The following is a 12,987-nucleotide window of genomic DNA, read 5'->3' on the forward strand; positions in this document are numbered from 1 at the left end:
AAGCACTTTCAGATCTAGACATGTTGCTGTGTTTATATGGCATGATTTTATATATTAGATTACTGAGTAGTATTCCGTGTATATATACCACATCTTCTTGATTTACTTGTCTGCTTTTGAACACTTGGTTTATCTCCATATCTTGGCTACTGTAAATAGTGCTGCTATAACCCCAGGAGTCCAGGTTTCTTTCAAAATAGTGTTTTTTTGGGGGTAGCTATCCAACAGTGTAATTGCTAGGTTATATGGAAGATCCATTTTTAGTCTTTTGATGAAACCCTGTGCTGCTTTCTATTGGGGCTAGACCAGTCTACATTCCCACCAACAGTGTGGGAGTGTTCCTATCAGATTTCCCCCCAAATAACACAGGTGTGTGTGTGTGTGTGTGTGTGTACATACATTTACTCATAAATACATACCCTCTAAAGTCCAAAAACTATTTTACCATTGAATCAAGTAGCTCTGAGCCAGTCATGGAATGGGCCTTAAGTGTGTGTATTTCTATTAAAGTTTGAATTGATTACAATTAAATAAAAATCCAGTGCCTCAGTCACTGCCACATTTTCAGCACGCATTAGAAACAAGTGACTAGTGATGCTACAGTGGCCAGTGAAAATATAGAACAGCTCTATTCTGGCACCTACCAGTGAACTGTGGGTGTGGCCCAGGTACTGAAGGTTTTAGTCTGCATCTCAGTCAGGTGGAGTCAGAATCATTTTGTATGGTTGTCTCCTGGTAGCCATAGTGCTAGATCTTAAAGCTAAGCATCTTCCACACTTTTCTCTTGGTGAACTTTAAGCCATTGCTTGATTCTAATTTTTGAGGCCAATGGTTTATTTAAGGTCATAGACACACTCACTGACCTTGACTCCTGTCAGCTGAGCCTCTCTCTCTTTTGTCCCACTTGCTGTCCTCTTTCTCAGCTAACAGTTCCCAGCCATATTAAACCTAGGACAACCCACCTTGCTTTACCTCACTGAGTCATCATGAAATTAGTCTTCCATATTAAAGTTGATGCTAGAGCATTAGTAGCTATGAGAAGGAGATGGGAAGGGTAGCAGAATATGTTCAGTAGAAATTGTCTAAATTTAGAGGCAGGAGACATTGGATGTTTGGGAAAATATTTTAAAAACATGTGAAACACCTCTAAAATCAAGTGTAGGTCCTGTTGGGAAAAGGAAAAATAAATTCAACACAGAAAATGTCTCTATAAAGAGAGTAGAGAAATAAAAGCTGAGTTAACGAATTAGCACTAAGAATGTTAAGACACATCTCAAGCAATCCACAGGATTGCAAAGATAAAACGAAATCTCACCCTTTTAGCTAATCAAGCAGATATATGTTCTTAAGATCAACTAGTCCCTAAGTCCTAACTTGAGGGCACCATTTGTCATACGAAATTCATGCTAGACTCACCAGGACATCGGAGTGACCTATATCAAAGGAAAAATAAACTCTTATTTGTATGACAAGAGGTAGTTTTGCAACTTGGAGACACCTACCAAAGTCAGCTTCCTACCTTCCCAGAGAAATCAGAGGGTGAGTAGCATTAACTCTACTGATCACTGCATTTCAAAGAGTTGGTTCCCTAATCCTAGAAAAAGACATTGTAGTTCAAAAGAAGTCAGTGAAGGGAGATGCTTGATATTTTTTCTGAGGATTAAATTGAACAGTTTATAATTAATGATTTAAGTCACTCAGAAATTTTGTAAGGTGGCATACTTTACACTGGGGCTATTAACTATAAAAGTTGGTCACCAATGGGTTCTAAGTTGTCTCAGAAATAGTTCATTCAATATAAATTGTTAACAACTACGTCTCCCAGTTGAGGGTCATGAGCCAATTTTTATCTTCTCATTTCTCTTCCCTATTTCTGAGGTTTCCCATTAGGGAACCTCTATATTCCTGAAAGCTACCTTTCCTCTATGCCAACTAATCATACAATACTTACTTCATGGATAATTTTTCCTCTCTTGTTTGCATTTTATTAAATTTGATAGTAATATATAGCTTATCTTTGCTAATAATACATTATTTTTTATAAAGTAGATTGACATTTTACAGTACTTATTTCTATACTCTTGGACCGTGATACCTATCACAGAATAGACCTTTATTGATTGAAGTGGTAGTGTGCTACTTTATAAGGTGCTATTTGCTGTGCATCAATCTCCCATAATATGTGATATGCTTCGACTGATTCAGAACGGCATGTGCACTGGCTTTATGCTGTGCCCTTACTGTTGCTGTGAGTATACTTACAGAAGGTATAGTAATTTGTTGTATTTTCAAACAGTGAAATCTGGCAAGGAACTGACTCATCATCTCATTCTCTGAATTTTGCATGCTTGGACAAAGGTCACGTTGAAGTCCACAGCTAATTTCTTACATAAGAAACTAGCAGGATCCTGGGCCACTGACCCAGAAACAAAACCAACAGACAGGAACAGCAAGACAATTTATTTTTGTCTTATAAAGAAGGTCGTCCCCATGTACATCCAACAGTCCTCATTATCTTTGATTTTCACAATAGGGAGAAGTGTAAGAAAACTGAAATTTACTTCAGTTGGGGAATTAGTGGTCTGGAGGTTTAGCAACAGAGATCAATTATTCCAGAGAGGGGCCTTCCTTTTCTGAGGTGTAAAGCAGGCTAAGTGGGGGCTTCAGTTCTCATAAGTGCCATTTCCTCTCTTTTGAATGTGAATTTCCCCCAATTAATCCACTCCACATGCCTCAGTCCCCACAGTACTTACATTTAGAATGTTTTAGTTAATAAGGGCTACTGAGTTCTAAGTTATTACTTCTTCTAGGAATGTGTATTTCAAACAGAAGCCAGAAAGATCAAAATGCTTGTTAATCAAAGAAAGTGTGATGGTAAAACTTCAGGAAGGTGGGAAACAGAATTGAGATAATTTGATAACAGACCTTTTCAATGTCTCCTAAGCTATATCACAGAAGCAAGTTACTCCTTTAGCCATGCTGATCCCTTCTGGGAGGGGGAGAGAAGAGGGCCTTGTTAAATTGTTCTTGTTGCTAGGTCATGTGCTTGGAGGAGCTGAAATTTAATAATGGCTTGGGAGAAAAGAAAATTTTTACTATCCAAAAGTATGTCAGTAAGAAGCAAGCAGCTAAAGAGGGAAAAAAAAAATTTCTATCAGCCCAAGATCCAAAATTCTGAAACTATTGTTCAATAGGTTTTCATCTTATTTATTCTTTTCTTGCTTCTAAGCTTTTCTACTGTATTTCCCTTTGAAACTAGTGGCGTTCATTTTATCATTTCAGTTGAGTTCCCTACCAGTTCTTATGAAATAACTAGGAACTTTAAAAAGATAAATTCCTATTTTCCTACTTAGTCACTTCCCATTTCTGCCTACAGCAAAAACATCTGGCGAGTCTAATTTTAAGAAATCAACCTTCTCTATATGGGAGCCTTTCATTTTTTATCAAGCTCCCTGTGCTTTTCAGTGCTTCTTTCCTCACCTTCTCCCCATAGTCAACCTGCTTAGCTCTATTTCACTCCCACATCATACTCTGCAAACGTAAAACCATTAGCAAATGTTAATAATAGTAACCCATCTGACTTCATTATTTCTGTAATGGAATCTGTCAAGGTCAGCCACTGATGGCTATTAATGACCACTTTGTTGATAAATTGTGAGGTAACTGCAATAATATTCATTTTAATCAAATAAAATTAAGAATTCATTCTGCCCAGTTGGAATCCAATTAAGCCAGCTTCTGGAGGAAGACTCATTTGTGATTTCTCCACTTTAGAATACAATCACAAAACAATGAAGCAAGACTTCTTTTAATACAGGTCTTACCTTTGGAAGCAACAGAGCTGTCTGATTAAGAAAATAAAGATTGCCCTGAAGTCCTCCCTAGCCAAAGGTCTCTCTATTCTCAGACCCTAACACATACCTACCTACCCTCCATCACACCTGAAAATATGGCTTTGCTTTATTTATATTAGTATTGGAAATTTCTTCTCAGTTTATTTAAATCTAATTTAAATAATCTATCTTATAGATGTTTTCATCTATTGTATATTGTTAAGCATGAGTCTGAGTTTAATCTGTAAGTGAAAACAAACCTTTTTTGAAGGGAGGGGGTGTTAAGAAATTGCAATTCTGGAAATATCAGACATCACTCAGGCAAGTGGAGGAAATACAAACTTACATAGTCAGATCTACAGCCTAGATAAGCTAATAAAATTCTTTTAAAAAGAAAGAAAATATGCAAAAAGAGGAATGCCTAGATGTTCAGCACTGTGATTGACTTTACTATAAGAAGTCCAAGTCCAACAGCAAGCATATGCCAGTTTTTATAAGAGAATAATGTTTCTTCAAAGTCTTCAACTACCAGGTATTAGGATGCTGGCTTAATGAGGGTTATGTGTGCAGTTGGACATACAGATTCCCAAGTGGCCAGGCATAGTGTCATAAGTATGTTTTAACACCTTAATGCCCCCTTGACTCCATTTTCCTGTTCCCTTTATCAAATTTCATGATTCCTTAGTTATCTCCAAAGTAACAGCATAAAGTAGATTATTGCCTAGGATAAGTCTAGCCAGGGGAAATGATCAAATATTTACTGAACTATACAACACAGACACCAACCAATGATCTTATAAGACAGTGAGAGAAGATAAATATGAAAGCAAAAGCATAACCTGAAATCTCTGGAAGTACCACTATTGAACACAACATAGTACTATGGTAGCAATAATAGGAACTATGTAGAGAGGGTGTTCAGAGAAGACTTTTCTGATTATTTTAGCTGAAACTTGAAGAATAAGACATCAGCTATGCATTTGCATCTTGTAGCCTTGAACAAATTATTGAAAATCTTTTGTTGTAAAAAATGTGTCTGATTTTAGGAAAATAAATATATCCTATAAATAATTATAGCAGTTTACTTTTTACATATGGAATATTGTTGTATCCTTGGAAAAGAGGAAGTAATGTTTCAGAGCATAACTCCTGAGCTTTAATATTAATTAAAATGTAGTGACATCACTGTAGGTTTTTTTTTATTGTAGACGAAAATAATTAAAATTGCCTTCTTTCAATGAACAAATATTAATATTTTAGTAATTCGTGACTTTTTATTAAAATTAAAAAAAAAATCAAGGTTTACAACATATCTATCCTGTTTTACGTAGGCTTAGGCCTCTCCTTGCCATTGTCCGTGTGGTATTTTTCATCTTGAATGCACAACCAACCAAGATGGTCCACCACCAGCCAAGTCAGAGCCTTGAGCGTCATTCTCATCATCTTCCTAGTTCCCCATGTCCCTGGGTATGTCTACAGTTTCTGCTGCCACAATATCCCCTGAATTTACTCCTTTTCCATGCTCCCTGTCTCAGCTTTAATTTTAATTTTATATTTTGAAATAAAACTACATTCTCTCAACTAATTTGACTTGTTCTCATTGCCAGTTCACACTCATGTTAGTGCCCAGTCTAATTTCTAAAGAACAGATATGATTGGATATCTCAATTATCCAGAATTTTGTATGCATAAAGCATAAAACTTCCATCAAGAATTATTCCGTCTTCCTACTCCCACCTCTACCATTCTGTACTACCTGTCATTCCTTATTGTATGTTAGTCTGTTGTTTCACCAACATGCTCCTTTTACAGAGCATCTTTTCTCTTCCTCATCTGACTATTATTATTCATCCTTCATAATGCAGCTCACAGTTCACTTGTGCCTTCACAGACACCTTCACAAGGACTCATCATTGAATCTTTTGCACCTTCCTACTCCAGACTCATGTATGTGTTTACTAAGGCACTACTTTGGGAAATGCTGTGACTCCAAATTATTATGTCCCAAACTGACTCATCACCTTATCTTTCTATAAGTTTTTAAGTTTCAAGAGCTATATTACTCTAAAAAGCTAAGAACCTTCAGTCTTTATGTTCTCCCTTGCACACACACCTGATCAGCCACTAAGTTCTGAAAAATCTCTTCATATTTTAAGAATGCCCCCAATGCTCTGCAACATTGACACCACTGTCCGTCTGTCCTCACCTTGTTTACTGTAGCAACCTCTTTACTGGTCTAGTTCTCCTCTAATCCTGTTGCCACACTGCCAGGCCATTCATCTTATTTTCATTCTCTGCTGAAATCATTTCATGGCTGCCCACTGCCCTCGGGATAAAGCTAAAACTTCTCCCAGTGGTTCACAGGGTCCTTCAAGATGTGACTATTAGTATTTATTCAGGCTTATCTCTCTTGATGATCCTTATCGCATATTGAATTAGTTTCAGTTCAGTTATGTGCTATGGGTTCTTGCCTCGAGGGAACTTATTTGTCTAGATAAACCCTCCTCATTTTTGAGGTTCAGTTTAGAATCAGTTTCTACAGAAACTTTTCTAGGTCAGAGACATATATCTCATGTCCCTCTATAATAATCCTTGTGGCAACCCTGAAACTGCACCATTCTAGAATTTATAGGAAACTCAAAAATAATTTGCTAGATGAGTGAATAAGTAGAAAATGATAACCCAAAGTTATAATACATATCTTTATAAGAATGTATAGGGTGAATGTACTTTTAAATTATATATGCTAGAATCACCACTATTGAATTGGAGGACCTAGCAAGAGCAATTAGACAAAAAGACATACACACTTTTACAAATTGGAAAAGAAGAAGTAAAACCATCTTTATTTGTAGGTGACATGATAATATAATAGAAAATCCCAAGGGCTCCAATAAAAGGTATTAGGAATAATAAACAAATACAATAAAGTAGCAGACTACAAAATTAATATACAAAATATCTGTTAAATTTCTAGATCCAAGTAATGAACTAGCAAAGAGAAAATAGGAAAATAATCCAATTTACAACTGCATAAAATAATTAAATACCTTTAATTAACCAAGTATGTTAAAGACCTGTGTACAAGATAAACTAAGATAGTATTGAAAAAATAGAAGATACAAAGAATTAAAAGAAATAGAAGACAAAGTTACTCCATGCTCACAGATTGGAATAATTAGCATAGTTAAGATAGCTGCATTATCTGAAGCAACATAGCAGTTCAATACAATCCTATCAAGATTTCAGAAACAGGGCCTCCCCAGTGGCACAGCAGTTGAGCGCTGGGTTGCAAAGCTGCCCGCAGCCTCTGCAGTGCCAGTTTGATCCCCGGCTGCTCCCCGGCCACCAAAGGAAGGTCCCACATGGCGCGCAGACCTCTCCTGCCGCCCGCTGCTCCCCTCAGCAGAGTACTTCGGTCCTTCTGCCTGCTCTGCTCCCTGCTCTGGCTCTGGTGAATTCTCTCACCCTTCTGCGCTTCTGACTGTACCCAGTGTTTGTATAAATAAATAAAATAAATAAATAAATCTTTAAAAAAAAAAAGATTTCAGAAACAGAACAAAAAATGCATGAAATTTATCTAGAACTAATTACCATGCTCCCTGATTTAAAACAATACTACAAAGCAGCAGTAATCAAAATAGATTGGTATTGGAATAAGAACAGACACATAGATCCATTGATCTATGTGAAATGAAAAAATTGAGAGCCCAGAAATTAAGCAACATGAACTACTAATGTATGATAATTTATGTCAAAAGAGACAAGAGCAAGGAAATTCTCTACAATAAATTGGTGCTGGGAAAAATGCTTAACCTAACCATATGCAAAAGAATGAAACTAGATCCTTAACACCATACACAAAAATTCAAAATGGTTTAAAGACATAGATGTGAGACCTGAAACCATAAAATACATAGATGATGACAGAGGCAGTACCAATCTTAGAATGAGTTTGGAAATGCAATTTTAATGGCAAGGAAAACAAAAGCAAAAAACAAATGGGACTGTATCAGACTAAAAAGTTTCTGTATAGTGAAAACTAGCATCAAAATAAAAATAATCCTACCTCTGGGAGAAGATATTTGCATGTCATACTTCTCAACAAAGGATTACTATCCAAATTATACAAAGAATTCATAAAACTCAAAAAAAATAAAAATGAGCAAAGAAACTGAAAACAGGACAAGTATGATCAAAGGGCAAGTGAAAAGAGGTCATTATCTCCTATTGGAGAAATGCAGGTCAAGGTAACAATGAGATATTACCTGGCACCTGTGAGAACAGCTTATATTCAAAACATGAGAAACACATGATAGAGAAAATATAAAGTAGTGCAGCCATTATGGAAACTGTATGTAGGTTCCTCAAAAAAAATAAAATAAAAATTGAATTTGGGCCTCTCTGGTGGTACAGAGGTTAGGTCTCAGCCCTATCACTGCTGTGGCCTGAGTTTGATCCCCGCCCAGGGAGCTAACCCACATGACACAGCAGACCTCTCCTGTCTTGCCCAGTGGTCCCCTCAGCAGTGTATTTCAGTAGATCCACTTGTTCTGCTCCCCACTCTGTCTCTAGTGAATCCTCTCGAGCCCCCGCACCTCTGGCTTACACCCCAGTTCTATACATAAATAAATTAATCTTTTAAAAAATTGAAATGGAAGGGATCATGCTCAGCGAAATAAGCCAAAAAAAAAAAAAAAAAAAAAAAAAAAAAATTGAAATGGAAACTCCAATCAATCTAATTACCCTACTATCCCATTGTCAGAAAATACAAAAGTACTAATTCAGAAATATCCCCTATATTTATTGAAGCATTATTTACAACAACCAAGTTATGGAAAAAAGAGTTTCATGATGTGGTATATACACACAATGGAGTAATAACGCAGTTAATGAAAAAAGATGAAATCCTGAAATGGGTAACAACATGAATGGAGCAAGAGAGTATGATTAGTGAAATAAGCCAGAAAGACAATGTAAAGTGCTCATTCATATGTGGTTATAGAGCAAACAGGATGAGCTTAAAGAAAAAATAACAAAAAGCCTTGACTATAGAACCAGATGGTGCTTACCATAGTCCATTACCTGGAAGCTGGGGGAAGAGCAGAAAAAGAACATGTGGGTATTGGGAACATTAATTGGAGGCAGCTATATTATTGTGTACAATGAATGTAATGTAAATTGGTAGATTTTATTTTTTTTAAGATTTATTTATTTATTTATATAAGCACTGGGTACAGTCAGAAGCGCGGGAGGGTGAGAGAATTCACCAGAGCCAGAGCGGGGAGCAGAGCAGGCAGACGGACGAAGTACACTGCTGAGGGGAGCAGCGGGCGGCAGGAGAGGTCTGCGCGCCATGCGGGACCCTCCTCCCGTGGCTGGGGAGCAGCCGGGGATCAAACCGGTGCCGTGGAGGCTTAGGGCAGCTTTGCAACTCAGCGCTCAACAAAACTGGTAGATTTTAATAGGAATTAAAACACAAGCTGCACATGCGGGTTTCAATTGAAATGTTACAGAGGAATATTTTCTGTGTTAATGGATATAATTCTTATGTTGATAGAGGTTTTAAGATTCTGCATGAGGTTGGATATTTTATTATTTTTAAAGATTTATTTATTTATGCATACAAGAACTGGGGTACAGGCCAGAGATGCGGGGAGGATTCACCAGAGTGGGGAGCAGAACAGGCAGATTGACCGCAATGCGGCGGCTGCTGAGGGGATCAGCCGGTGAGGCAGGAGAGGTCTGCTGCACCATGTGGGAAGCTCCCTGGCTGGGGATCGAACTCGTGCTGCAGTGGCTGCAGATAGCTTCATAGGTTGCACCAGGGAGCTCCAAGAGGTAATATATTTTAAAGATTTTGTCAAATCATACATTATTGTCACATTTCACTATATTTTAATTTTATATTGATATAGAAAGAATGATTAAAGAATCCCATTTTACTTACAGATCCCCTCCCCCACCACTAGTATCACTGACAAATCCAGGATGCCAGCTGTTTCCTGTGGTTTATTGTAGTTAGTGCATCTATTGGGCAGAGCCCTGGAGTGAATTGGTTCCATAGAAGGCCTGCCATCCTCTATGGATCTTGGCTTCAAGCTGATTATAGGGCAGTTTGGTGAAGTGGTAGTGGAGCTGCTGTCCAATGCCCTGAGTGCATGACTAACATTCCAGAGCTTCCCAGGGGAGCCAATGGTGTAACCACCTTTCAACAGTGTGATAGTGGGTCTCATCTATGTTCAGACTGGTTCAGTCTGTTAGCTGAGTTGGCTTTTTGTAAGATGTGAAAGGCAGATTGAAAAATCATTGGATGTGGATTGAGGAGAGATGCAAACTCACTGACATTGTTTATGCTGCTTAAAAGGAGTGTGCAGAGATCAAGACATCTTTAGAGAATGCCAAACTAGAGAGTCATTAACTATTGCCAACATTGCAAGTACTTAAAGAAAGGTAATGGAGCCAACGCAGGTGTGACAGAGGAAATCAATCCCCTGGTACAAGAGCTGAGAAAAGTTTCATGCAGTCAAAACAAGAGGAGGTGGTAGAGATGCTAAAAGCACTTAAGTCCCAAGAAGAGCTCATGAGAATCACTGCATCACCAGGAGCTTTTCCAACCCTGCCAGGTGGCCAAGGGCAAGTCCTGAAGGTCCCATCTCTGGGAGTGGACCTGGGTCTGGAAGCAGCTCTGCTCCCTCCCCGCCATTCAGGTCTCCCAATGCCAGGCTGCATTCACCCACCACGGACTCTACCTGGGAGACATGAGGCCAAGGGATACAAGTCTGCCCCCTCCTTGGGCTGCAGTTCAACTTCATACTGGACAGTGTCAGCAGTTTTTCCAACGTGAAGCATATTAGAATCCTGAGGCTACAAGAAGTGCATGACTTCTATATTTAGAGTATTTGTATTATCTCACTGCAATGGAAGGAATGTTGTATTTAGGAGACTACTATTCAAAGTAGACTTTAACAATACAACTGAGGTTACCAGAGGGGAGGACAAGGGTAGGGGTGGTAGTAAAGGTGGAGGGGGTGTAATGGATTGTGTGGTGGGTTTTGAAATTTGTTTGATTAAAAAAACCCTGCAAATTTCAGCCAGTAATTCTATTAGTAATTTTAAAAGATTAATAACCATACTTGATTACAAAATGGTTCCACTCACCCTCCTGTTTGGTACTAAGAATTGAAGAAAGTCAGCTGGGGAAGGACAATCTGATCTTTCCTTTTAAAATATAAGGTATAGGGCCTCCCTGGTGGTGCAAGGGGTTAAGATGCTAACTATGAAACTATCCACAGCTACTGCAGCACAAGTTGATCCCCTGCCTGGAGCTACCCACAAGGCACAGCAGATCTCTCCTGACTCGCCCCCTGCTCCCCTCAGCAGTGTATTTCAGTCAATCCACCTGCTCTGCTCCCCATTCTGTCTCTGGTGAATTCTCTCACCACTCCCACCTCTGACCTGTACCCCAGTTCTTGTATGCATAAATAAATAAATCTTAAAAAAAAAACTTTAAGGTATAACAAAAAAATGAACTTTAAGGTATAACCAAATGTTGTATCTACTTAAAAAGCTCATAATTCTCATTCAACCCCATGCTGCATTTTCTAACTCTCAAGTTTCATAAGCTTACATCATAGTGAATGAAGTAGCACTTCCTTAGTATTTTTACTTCCTACGTGCCTTTATTTGGGAAAAATGAAATAAATTGGTTTATTGAAATTTCATTGGAAAGTTGTACCTCGATACAGTGTTTGCTTTTATGCCAAATCTCTTCCAAATTGTGTTAGTTTTATTACAAAGCCTTGAGGTTTTGTTTTGTTCAACTGTTATAGAAAACTATTTTCAATTAATTGGAAACTCTTACAAAAGGGTGAAGGGAAACGTCACAATACTTCACCTTGAAGTACGGACAGGGACACTGAGGTGCTTGAGTCTTGTTCTTAGAACACTGCCTAGAGCTCTTGTCAGTTTTATAAGAGAAGTGCATAACCAGAGATGAAGGACAAAAGATTGCTTTCTTCTGCCTCTTTCATCCTAAATCATATTGAATCTCTAATCTTCTCTGGGATGTCAAAAATACAAGACAACAGTGACCGGATAAAAGAGAGTGACAGATCTAAAATCTTTGGGAACTCTTACACCTGGAGACCCCTCTCAACTCATATTTTGAATATGTAAATTACATTTGTATTTAACATGGCATATTATTATATACCTATCAGCTTGTCTGACATAAAGTTGAATTTATGGATAAAATGTTGCATTTTATGGGTTTTTAAGTTTGTTCATTTTGAAGTTACATGTTTATATTTGATTTTTTTCTAGCTCTTTTAGAAATATTTTTATAGGTTATTCTAAACACCAGAAGGGCCCCATCCACATTGCCATCCCAACTCAGGCCTTTTTAAGAAAGCTCCAGAGATCTGCCCCCAGTTACACTTTACCTGCCTGCAAGGAACACAGAAGCTCATCTCAAAAGCTGATGGGAAAGTCCAAAAGGAAGATGGGCAGGACACCTCCCACTGGAATTACCTTCCCACTCAGGAAAGAAAGGAACTAGAATCCAGAAAGACAGCTCTCTCCCATCCCAAATGTTAGGTCTAATTATGTAAAACTGCCCTTTCTGAAGGTCAGAATGGTTAATTATGTTTTTTCACATTTCAACTGAATAATTCAAAGACTGTCCTTGAATTCAATTAATCCATAAGGTCACTTCTCCTGGAAAGCTGAGTGAGGGAAAAGTGGTCTATTAGTTCCCTAGTACTGGATAACACCAGACAGGATGATTCAAACAGAATTAGACTGTCTCAATTCTGAAGGCTAGAAAGCAAAAATACATGTGTCAGCAGGACTGGTTCCTATTGAAGGCTGAGAGTCTGTTCCATGCTACCCTCCGAGGTTCTGGCAGTGAGCTCAAGGGGTTGCCATCTTTAATATTCCTTGGCTTGTAACTACATCAGCCAATCTTTGCCTTTTTATTAACATACTGTTACCCCTGTGTGCATGTCTAATTTTCCCTTTTTACATCATCATTACACTGAATTTATTACACTGAATTTCTTTCATTTTGATCTATAAAAACCCTATTTCCAAGTAAGGCCACCGCTGAAATCCTAATCTCCAGAGCCTGCAACACCTTTTTTGGGGACACTCT

The sequence above is a fragment of the Talpa europaea genome (genome assembly GCF_964194135.1).
Source record: "Talpa europaea genome assembly, chromosome: 6".
NCBI lineage: Eukaryota > Metazoa > Chordata > Mammalia > Eulipotyphla > Talpidae > Talpa > Talpa europaea.